At 40.3% G+C, this 10,842-nt stretch overlaps 1 pseudogene across 3 annotated transcripts; it reads right to left on the bottom strand.

Moving 5' to 3' along the window:
- Window positions 1-990: 990 nt before the first annotated feature.
- LOC111181646 (E3 ubiquitin-protein ligase RNF4 pseudogene) lies at window positions 991-8,435 on the bottom strand (annotated as a pseudogene). 3 transcript variants are annotated; one of them, XR_016392110.1, is made up of 2 exons: window positions 8,320-8,435; window positions 991-2,286 (listed from the first exon to the last, which is right to left on the bottom strand). The product of XR_016392110.1 is annotated as an E3 ubiquitin-protein ligase RNF4 pseudogene, transcript variant X2 (transcript). The 3 variants fall into 3 exon arrangements; XR_016392109.1 differs by lacking the exon at window positions 8,320-8,435 and adding an exon at window positions 7,946-8,267; XR_016392111.1 differs by lacking the exon at window positions 8,320-8,435 and adding an exon at window positions 5,116-5,537.
- Between the last annotated feature and the right edge of the window lie 2,407 nt (window positions 8,436-10,842).

Genomic DNA, 10,842 nt, shown 5'->3' on the forward strand with positions numbered 1-10,842 from the left:
AGGCTCAGTAGTTGTGGCACACGGGCTTAGTTGCTCCACAGCATGTGGGATCTTCCCAGACCAGGGCTCGAACCCATGTCCCCTGCATTGGCAGGCGGATTCTTAACCACTGCGCTACCAGGGAAATCCCCTCATTTCATTTTAGAACATACAAGGAAACCCACGGAAGGGCGTATACCCATTTATCTTGCATATCCTGTGCTAAGACAAGCAACTGAGGTTTGGAGTATGAGATATTGCAGAGAATGCAGTGTGTAGAACAGACATTATGCTGGGATGGGCACTGCTCCATTGGCACAACTGAGCCTCCATGGAGGAAAGCAACACTGCTACAACCATTGAAAGTAAGGAACAAGCTTTACTGCACACTTCATTATGAGGGAAAAGGAGAGAGCACAGTAGAAATCATGTCCTCTCTAATTCTAAAGTACAGATGGAATTGTGAGTCCTTTGTGATTTTCTTCAAAAGAAAAAAGAGCTAGTGCGTGTGTGTGTGTGTGTGTGTGTGTGTGCGTGTGTGTGTGTTGGGGGTCTGTGGGCAGCAGTGATGAGGTCTTCTCAAGCCTGTGACCCAGTCAGGCTGCAGGAGCAGCTAGGATGGTGATGCAGTGATGTATTTGTTCACAGAGAAGCAGACCAACTTGTTGATTAGCTGACCAGTATGGTGGAAGGCAGGCACACCTGTAAGCCTAGGATGAAGGGAGCCTCTCTCTGGTGTGGCAGGTCAGAGAGCACAGAACCACAACTCTAGATTCCAGTGTGTCTAGGTGACTCCTCAGGCTGGTTTCAAAGGCCACCAGGAGTCCCAGAAAGACATGGTGCCTGCTTGTATACCTACCTCCACCTTGCTGGTTGGAGAGATGGTCAGAAAGGACTGACTTCCTTTTATTCCAGTGGAGTCAGGAAATTCAGAAAAACCAGGAAGATATCACCCTGCCTGCTCCATTAATTAAAATAAAGTTCCCATTGCTCTAAGCAAGACTCAGTATAATAGTTGCATAAACAAGAATGAAGTTTATTCATCTCTCAAGTAAAAGCCCAAACTTGTAGGTGGCTCTGGTTTGCAAACTTGTCAGTCTCTCAGGTTCCTTCCATCTTGTTCCATTATCTCTAGGATGTTGCCCTTATTTACATGACCCAAAATGCTCACATGTGGCCAATTAAAAATTGATTGTTATGAGAAAGAAAGGAAAATTTGCTTTGAGGACAACCACCAGTCTCTGGCACACTATGACAACCAAGTCCAGTCCTGCAGCATGAAACAAAACAAAGCAAAAGGTAGTCTCATTGTGTGTGGGAAATGAAAAAAAATTTTTATATACTCCAGAGAGCAATTTTTAAAATCAGGCGTTTTTAATTCAGTGCACTGAATGCCAACAACCCACCGTTTCTGCACAAGGACATGGAAGAATCTAGCTAGGTTGTCTGTCTGTCCTGAGCAACACAGCACACATCATATATAGATGCGGTGGTACAGATGGCAGCTGATTTTTTTCAAACAAACTGGGCAATTTCTAGTATATTTAAGGGAAGTGCAGAGACACTGACTACAGAAGATGTGGCCACATTGTGTAGAGTAGATATGTCGTTTACTCAGTTCAATCTCTAAGTACCCATCCCTACAAATTCGACACCAGATATAACCAGGTAGTGTGCAACTTAAAGTTTCTTCTTCCAGGGCATTATGGTAGGCACTGTTGGTCACAGATACATCTCTGTCCCTCATCAACCCCTCCTTATCACTGCTCACCACACAGCTGCCAGTTTGGCCTTGGAGTGACCTTGTATTTCCCCTTGGCCTCCTCCTTTCTTCAGTAATCACAACAGAGTCATGGTGAGTTAGGTCAATCACTGCAGGTTCTAGAGAGTCACAAGTGAGGTCAATTATCTCATCACTTTCCCCAAGTTCTATCAGTTCCACTTCCAAGATCACCTCAGGAGTTGTGCCTCCTTCCCCAGATGTACAGAATTCTCGTGCTTGTCTGGAATTCACCCTAGTACCATAGCACATTCTTGTGTTCATTGTGCTTTTTGGATCCAGTATTAAGAGAAATAAGTGACCTGTGCCAAAGTTTACAGTGAATGCTAAAGTCCTCAATGTCCCACAGCTCTTGGCCAGTCAGTCTCTGACTTATATAAGAATTTATGGTCCACATTTTCTGGTATATTTGAACTCTGATTCTGGTTCCATTCCTGTCTCCATATCCACAACTGCTGTGTTCCCACAGTGGGGTGGGGTGAATCTTCTGGGAGCCACTTATGAGAAAGCTCAATCTGAATTTTTAACTGAAAAAAAATGAGACAAAGATTAAGCATTAGTAGTACTTAAAATAAGATTGACAGCAGTATAAAGTATATAGATAGAGAAAAATGTGTACTCAAAAGTTTTTGATAACTCTGCATTCTCCAGAATAGGTCACAAAACAAGGCCACAAAACAAGACTCAGTAAATTTAAGAAAACTGAAATCATATCAAACATCTTTTCCAGTCACAATGCTATGAGACTAGAAATCAACTACAAGGAAAAAAAAAGACCACACAAACAAATGGAGGCTAAACAGTATGCTACTAAACAACCAGTGGATCACTGAAGAAATCAAAGAAGAAATTAAAAATATACCTGGAGACAAATGAAAACAAAAACATGATCCAAAAATCTGTGGGACGCAGTAGAAGCAGTTCTAAGAGGGAAGTTTATAGTGATACAAGCCTAACTCAGGAAACAAGAGAAACCTCAAATAAACAACCTAACCTTACACCTATAGAAACTAGAAAAAGAAGAACAAAACTCAAAATTAGTGAAAGGAAAGAAATCATAAAGATCAGAGTGGAAATAAATGAAATAGGGACTTAAAAAATAGAAAAGATCAATAAAACTAAGAGCTGGTTCTTTGAAAAGATAAACAAAATTGATCAACCTCTAGCCAGACTCATCAAGAAAAAAAGAGGCCCCAAATAAATGAAAACAGAAATGAAAAAGGAGAAGTTACAACTGACACCACAGAAATACCAAGTATCATAAGAGATTACTGGGAACAATTATATGCCAATAAAGTGGACAACCTAGAAGAAATGGAAAAAATCCTAGAAATGTACAATCTCCCAAGACTGAACCAGGAAGAAACAGACCACTTTACCAGTAATGAAATTGAATCAGTAACCAAAAAACTCCCAACCAAAAAAAAGCCCATGACCAGATGGCTTCACAGGTGAATTCTACCATTAAGAGAACAGTTAACACCTATCCTCCTATCCTTCTCAAACTATTCCAAGAAAAATGCAGGGGAAGGAATGCTTCTGAACTCATTTTACAAGACCAGCGTCATTCTGATGCCAAAACCAAACAAATATCAGAAAAAACAGAATTATAGGCCAACATCCCTGATGAACATAGATGCAAAAATCCTCAACAAAATATTAGCAAATCAAATTCAACAAACCTTAAAAGGATCATACATCATTATCAAGTGAGATTTATCTCAGAGATGCAAGGATGGTTTGATATCCACAAATCAATCAATGTGATACATCACATTAACAAATTGAATAATAAAAATCATATGATACTCTCAATAGATGCAAAAAATAAGGTTTTGACAAAATTCAACATTTACTTATGATTAAAATCTTTCAGTGACAGAGTGGCATGGACTAATATATACTATCAAATGTAAAATAGATAGCCAGTGGGAAGCAGCCACATAGCATAGGGAGATCAGCTCGGTGCTTTGTGACGGAGATCAGCTAGAGGGGTGGGATAGGGAGGGTGGGAAGGAGACACAAGAGGGAGGAGATATGAGTATATATGTGTATGTATAGCTGATTTACTTTGTTATAAAGCAGAAACTAACACACCATTGTAAAGCAATTATACTCCAATAAAGATGTTTAAAAAACAAAAAACTGTCAGTGAAGTGGGTATAGAAGGAACATACCTCAACATAAAAAAGGCCACATATGACAAGCCCACAACTAACATTATACTCAGTGGTGAAAAGCTGAAAGCATTGCCTCTGAGATCAGGAACAAGACAAGGATGCCTACTCTCACCACTTTTATTCAACATAGTATTGGAAGTCCTAACCATTGCAATCAGACAAGAAAAAGAAATAAAAGGAATCCAAGTTGGAAAGGAAGAAGTAAAACTGTCATTGTTTGCAGATGACTTTATACTATATGTAGAAATTCCAAAAGACACCACCAAAAAACTACTAGAACTCACCAATGAATCTGGTAATTCTAAAATTTGTATGGAAACACAATAGACCCTGAATAGCCAAAATAATCTTGAGAAAGAAGAACAAAGCTGAAGGTATCACATGCCCTGGCTTCAAACTATACTACAAAGCTACAGTCATCAAAACAGTATGGTACTGGCACAAAAACAGACACATAGATCAATGGAACAGAACAGAGTGGCCAGAAATGAACACACAATTATATGGGCAATTAACCTAGGACAAACGAGGCAAGAATATACAATGGAGAAAATATAGCCTCTTCAGTAAATGATGTTGTGAAAACTGGACAGCTACATGCAAAAAAACAACTGGATTACTTTCTCACACTATACACAGAAATAAATTCAAAATGAATTAAAGATTTAACTGTAAGACCTGAAACAATAAAACTTCTAGAAGAAAACAAAGGCAGTAAGCTCTCTGACATCAGTCTTAGTAATATGTCTTTGGATATGTCTCTTCAGGCAAGGGAAATGAAAGCAAAAATAACGAAATGGGACTGCATTTAAGTTTTTGCACAGCAAAGGAAACTATTAACAAAATGAAAAGGCCACCTACGGAATAGGAGAAGGTATTTGTAAATGATATATCCAATAAGGGGTTAATATCCACAATATACAAAGAACTCATATAACTCAACATCAAAAAAACAAACAACCTGATTAAAAAATGGACCGAGGGTCTAAACAGGCATTTTTCCAAGGAAGACATACAGATGGTTACAGACATATGAAAAGATGCTCAACATCACTAATCATCAGTGAAATGCAAATCAAAACCACAATGAGATATCACCTCACACCCATCAGAATGGATATTATCAAAAAGACAGCAAATAGGGCTTCCCTGGTGGTGCAGTGGTTGAGAGTCTACCTGCCGATGCAGGGGACACGGGTTCGTGCCCCGGTCCAGGAAGATCCCACATTCCGTGGAGCGGCTGGGCCCGTGAGCCATGGCCACTGAGCCTGTGCATCCGGAGCCTGTGCTCCACAATGGGAGAGGCCACAGCAGTGAGAGGCCCGTGTACCTCAAAAAACAAAAACAAAAAAAAAAACAGCAAATAACAAGTGTTGGCAAGGATGTGGAGAAAAGGGAACACTTGTGAACTGTTGGTGGGAATGTAAACTGGTACAGCCACTATGGAAAGCAGTATAGAGATTACTCAAAAAATTAAAAATAGAACTATCATGTGATCCAGCATTTCCACTCCTGGGTATTTATCCAAAGAAAACAAAAACACTAATTAGAAAAGATATATGCACCCCTGTGTTCATTACAGCATTATTTACAATAGCCAAGATATGGAAGCAACCTAAATGCCCATCAATAGATGAATGGATAAAGAAGTTCTGGTATGTATGTGTATATATATTGGGTTGGCCAAAAAAGTTCATTTGGGTTTTCCCATAAAATATTACAGATTATATATATATATATATATATATATATATATATATATATATATATAATGGAATATTACTCAGCCATAAAAAAGAATGAAATCTTGCATTTTTGACAACATGGATGGACCTAGAGGGTATTGTGCTAAGTGAAATAAATCAGAGAAAGACAAATACTGTCTGATTTCACTTATATGTGGAATCTAAAAATCAGAACAAATGAACAAACATAAAAAAACAGAAACAGAGTTATAATTACAGAGAACAAACAAGTTGTTGCCAGAGGGGCAGTGGTGGGGGAGGAAAGAAATAGATGAGGGAGATTAAGAGGTACAAACGTCCAGTTGCAAAATAAATAAGCCATGGGTATAAAATGTACAGTGTGTAGAATATAGTCAATAACTATGTAATATCTTTGTATGGTGACACTATAATCATGGTGACTATTTTGAAATGTATAGAAATATCATATTGTGTGACAGGAACTAATATAGTGTTGTAGGTTAATTATACTTCAAAAACAAACTCATAGAAAAAGAGACCATATTTGTGGTTACCAGAGGCAGGGGTTTGTGGGAGGGGAATTCAATGAAGGCAGTCAAAAGGTACAAATTTACAGTTATAAGATAAATAAGTATAGGGATGTAATGTACAACATGATAAATATAAGTAACAGCAGGATGTTATATATAAAAATTGTTAAGAGAGTAAATCCTAAGAGTTCTCATCACGAGGAAAAAATTTTTTCTATTTCTTTAATTTTGTATCCATATGAAATAACGGATGTTCACTAAACTTATTGTGATAATTGTTTCGTGATGTAACACCTTAAACTTATACAGTGCTGTATGTCAATTATATCTCAATAAAACTGGAAGAAAAAATAAGTGTTGGCGAGGATGTAGAAAAATTGGGACTCTCATATACTGCTGTTGGGAAGGTAAAATGGTGTGGCACTTCTGGAAAACAGTCTGGCAGTTCCACAAAAGGTAAACATAACTATATGGTAAACATATAGTTACTATATGACCCGGCAATTCCACTCCTAGGTATATACCCAAGAGAACTGAAAACTTCTGTTCACACTGAAAAGTTGTACATGAATGTCAATAATAGTATTATTTTTATTTTATTTTTTATTTTAAAAAAACTTATTTAATTTATTTATTATTTTTGGCTGTGTTGGGTCTTCATTGCTGCATGCGGGCTTTCTCTAGTTGCAGTGAGCAGGAGCTACTCTTTGTTGTGGTGTGCGGGCTTCTCACTGCAGTGGCTTCTCTTGTTGCAAAGCACGGGCTCTAGGCGCCAGGCTTCACTAGTTGTGGCTCACGGGCTTCAGTAGTTGTGGCGCACAGCCTCAGTTGCTCCGCGGCATGTGGGATCTTCCCGGACCAGGGCTCGAACCCATGTCCCGTGCATTGGCAGGCGGATTCTTAACCACTGCACCACCAGGGAAGCCCAGTAATAGTATTATTTTTAATAGCCAAAAAGTGGAAACAACCCAAATGCTCATTAACTGATGAATGAATAAATAAAATGTGGTATAGTCCTACAATGGAATATTATTCATCAATAAAAAAGAAATGAAGTGCCAGTACTTGCTATAATGGATGATCTTTGAAAACATCATATCAAATGACAGAAGCCAGTCACAGAAGACCACATACTGTATGATTCCACTTATGATAAATCAAGAATAGGCAAATCCATAGGGACAGAAAGATTAGTGGTTCCTTAGGGCTGGGGGTGGTTGGGGAGAAATGGGGAGTGATGTCTAATCGGTACAGTGTTTTTTCGGGGGGTGATGAAAATGTTCTAATATTGAGAAAATGGTTGCACAACTACATGAATATACTGTAACCCACTGAAGTACATTATAAATAGGAGGATTTTATGGTTTGTGATTTATACCTCAATAAAGCTTTAACGAAAACAAATACCTTAAGATGCCATAGAAATATTACACAAAACAGTGTGAGATATCTAAATTTAGACAAGCCCTGGAACCTGGGAGCCCCAGAAGGAAATGGGGAGAGCCCAGAGGAGGCTTTGACGAATACAAATACCTTAATAAAGCTTTAGCAAAAACAAATACCTTAAGATGCCATAGAAATATTTCACAAAACCGTGTGAGGTATCTAAATTTAGACACAAGCCCTCGAACCGGGGAGCCCCAGAAGAAAATGGAGGGAGCCCAGAGGAGGGCGCAGTGCTCAATGCTCCACCCGATGGCGCCGACCTACTTACTGAGTCAGTTCTTATCTTAGACCCCACAAACACCTGTCTCTCATCGGATCACTTACCTTCGTGACCAGCCTGCCCCTCCTCCGCTCTGCACTCAGGGAAAGACAACCTTCGGGGTGACACCGGGCAGCCCTGCAAAACAGTGCTCACCACCCTCGACTCCACCCAGGCAGCCAGCAGCTCATCAATGACCTAGTGTTTTGTCCGGTTGCGCCCTGTGAGCTATCCAGGGAGAATAGAGCAGGAAGCCTGCGCTCCAGCGGCCTGCCACTTTCCGGCCCCTCCGCTGCTTGTCGGTCCGCTCGGGACCGAGCCTGAACCAGCCGAACCTGGCGCCTGAGTACACTGGGCAGGGAAAGAGCACCAAGGAACCAGAGGCCAGGGAAGAAAAGGAGAAGTCGAGGGAGGGGGCGGCGCGGGAGCGGGTACTCACGGTGAACGCGCCCAGGCTGGCGGCAGCGCCCAGTGAAGAACAGAGCCAAGGTCACGGAGCAGCAGTCGCGGCGCTTATTCCCACCCACCCGATGGCAGCAAACACTGGGGTTTTCTCTCCTTTCAACCCGCTAGTTTAGTTTCTCAACTGACCAATCAAAATCCGAGGACGTGGTAGCTCGTCACAAGTCTCTGGGCAGAAAGAGCTGTTCCAGGTTAGAAAAGGGGACTTTCCCGTCCCTAGTCTGTCTCTCAAGTCTCAGGTTTTCCGAGAAAGGGGAAGGACCGGGTTGGTTGGTTGTTTTTTTGTTTTTTTTCTAGTCATTAGATCAGCAACTCTCACGCTGAGAAAAGTGGTTCTCAATGGAGACGGTACGTCTCTCTAGGAGAAGTTTTGGAAATTGACTGGGCTTCTTTTGCTTGTTCCAATGATGGGGTCCCTATGGTATTTAAGGGCTGAGGGCCAGGGACCCCAGCCTATACACACACTCTGTTTCTCTCTCTCTTCCTCTCTCTCTTTGAAAAGCCTGCTTATACCAGCTCAGTACCAAGAAGTTTTCCCTTGTATCTCCTTGCTGTGGTTTTAGGTAATTTTATGTTTTCTAGTGGGCTGTGAAAATAAATAACCACTGGAAATAAAAGCAGTTGCCTAGAGCTTTACGTTTTACAGAGCTCTTCTTATCACCATCTGCTTCTCAGAATAACCCTTGAACAGAATCTCAGAGTAGACACTCCATATTCATTGAATGAATGATTGATCAAATAAATGAGTAAACTTTCTGATGTAGGGATGATTCTTCCATTTTATGGATATGGTGACAAAGAGTCAAGACAGTAATAATGACTTTTCCAATTTCTTTTATGGGGTTACGATACAAACTTAAACAGTAATATGACTTTTCCCATTCCTTCTGTGGAATTAGGATTTCAACTCAAATTGGGGTTCAATGGCATACACACTTCAATGCCAGCTGCTTAGAAACTTTGAACTTTTATTGGAAGTTTGGGATAACATGTGTTGTGGGCCCAGTAGAGGAAGTTACCAGGAAACTCACAGTAGCAAACTGATGCCCCACCCATGGTCTGTGAGCCCATCCCCAGCTTTTTCATATTTTGCTGCTATCAGCTGCACCTGCACATTACCTCAGTCCTGCAAATTACCCTCAGGCACTGAAGTGAGCGGAAAGTACCTGGGAGTTCTATGTTTCACCCCACTTCACCCTCCTGGCAGCCTATAGCCAAAGCCAGGCTGATGTGGAATACCAAAGCCCAGCTCCTTTGTTTCAAGGCAGGACAAACTCTGATGTCTATTCCTTTATTCTGAACTCCCACGGGCATAGGTTGAGTGTAGGACTTCTGAAATCACACCCTCATTTGGCTTCTTCCCATTCCCTATCCTTCATCCCCCATGCCCTTATAGGTTTCTCCTGGAAGCCCTTTCTTTTTAAAAAAAAAAAAAATATTTTATTTATTTTTTTATACAGCAGGTCCTTATTAGTCATCAATTTTATACACATCAGTGTATACATGTCAATCCCAATCACCCAATTCATCACACCACCACCACCACCCCCCACTGCTTTCCCCCCTTGGTGTCCATATGTTTGTTCTCTACATCTGTGTCTCAATTTCTGCCCTACAAACTGGTTCATCTGTACCATTTTTCTAGGTTCCACATATATGTGTTAATATACGATATTTGTTCTTCTCTTTCTGACTTACTTCACTCTGTATGACAGTCTCTAGATCCATCCACGTCTCTACAAATGACCCAGTTTCATTCCATTTTATAGCTGAGTAATATTCCATTGTGTATATGCACCACATCTTCTTTATCCATTCGTCTGTCAATGGGCATTTAGGTTGCTTCCATGACCTGGCTATTGTAAATAGTGCTACAATATAAATTGGGATGCATGTGTCTTTTTGAATTATCGTTTTCTCTGGGTATATGCCCAGTAGTGGGTTTGCTGGGTCATATGGTAATTCTATTTTTAGTTTTTTAAGGAAATTCCGTACTGTTCTCCATAGTGGCTGTATCAATTTACATTCCCACCAACAGTGCAAGAGGGTTCCCTTTTCTCCACACCCTCTCCAGCATTTGTTGTTTGTAGATTTTCTGATGATGCCCATTCTAACTGGTATGACGTGATACCTCATTGTAGTTTTGATTTGCATTTCTCTAATAATTAGTGATGTTGAGCAACTTTTCATGTGCTTCTTGGCCGTCTTCTTTGGAGGAATATCTATTTAGGTCTTCTGCCCATTTTTGGATTGGGTTGTTTGTTCTTTTCATACTGAGCTGCATGAGCTGTTTATATATTTTGGAGATTAATCCTTTGTCCGTTGATTCGTCTGCAAATATTTTCTCCCATTCTGAGGGTTGTCTTTTCGTCTTGTTTATGGTTTCCTGTGCTGTGCAAAAGCTTTGGAGTTTCATTAGGTCCCATTTGTTTATTATTGTTTTTATTTCCGTTACTTTAGGAGGTGGGTCAAAAAGGATCTTGCTGTGATTTATGTCAAA

This window comes from Delphinapterus leucas, chromosome 2, assembly GCF_059928025.1.
Source record: "Delphinapterus leucas isolate spDelLeu-1000000601 "Yukka" chromosome 2, BTC_Dleu_Yukka2, whole genome shotgun sequence".
Classification (NCBI taxonomy): Eukaryota; Metazoa; Chordata; class Mammalia; order Artiodactyla; family Monodontidae; genus Delphinapterus; species Delphinapterus leucas.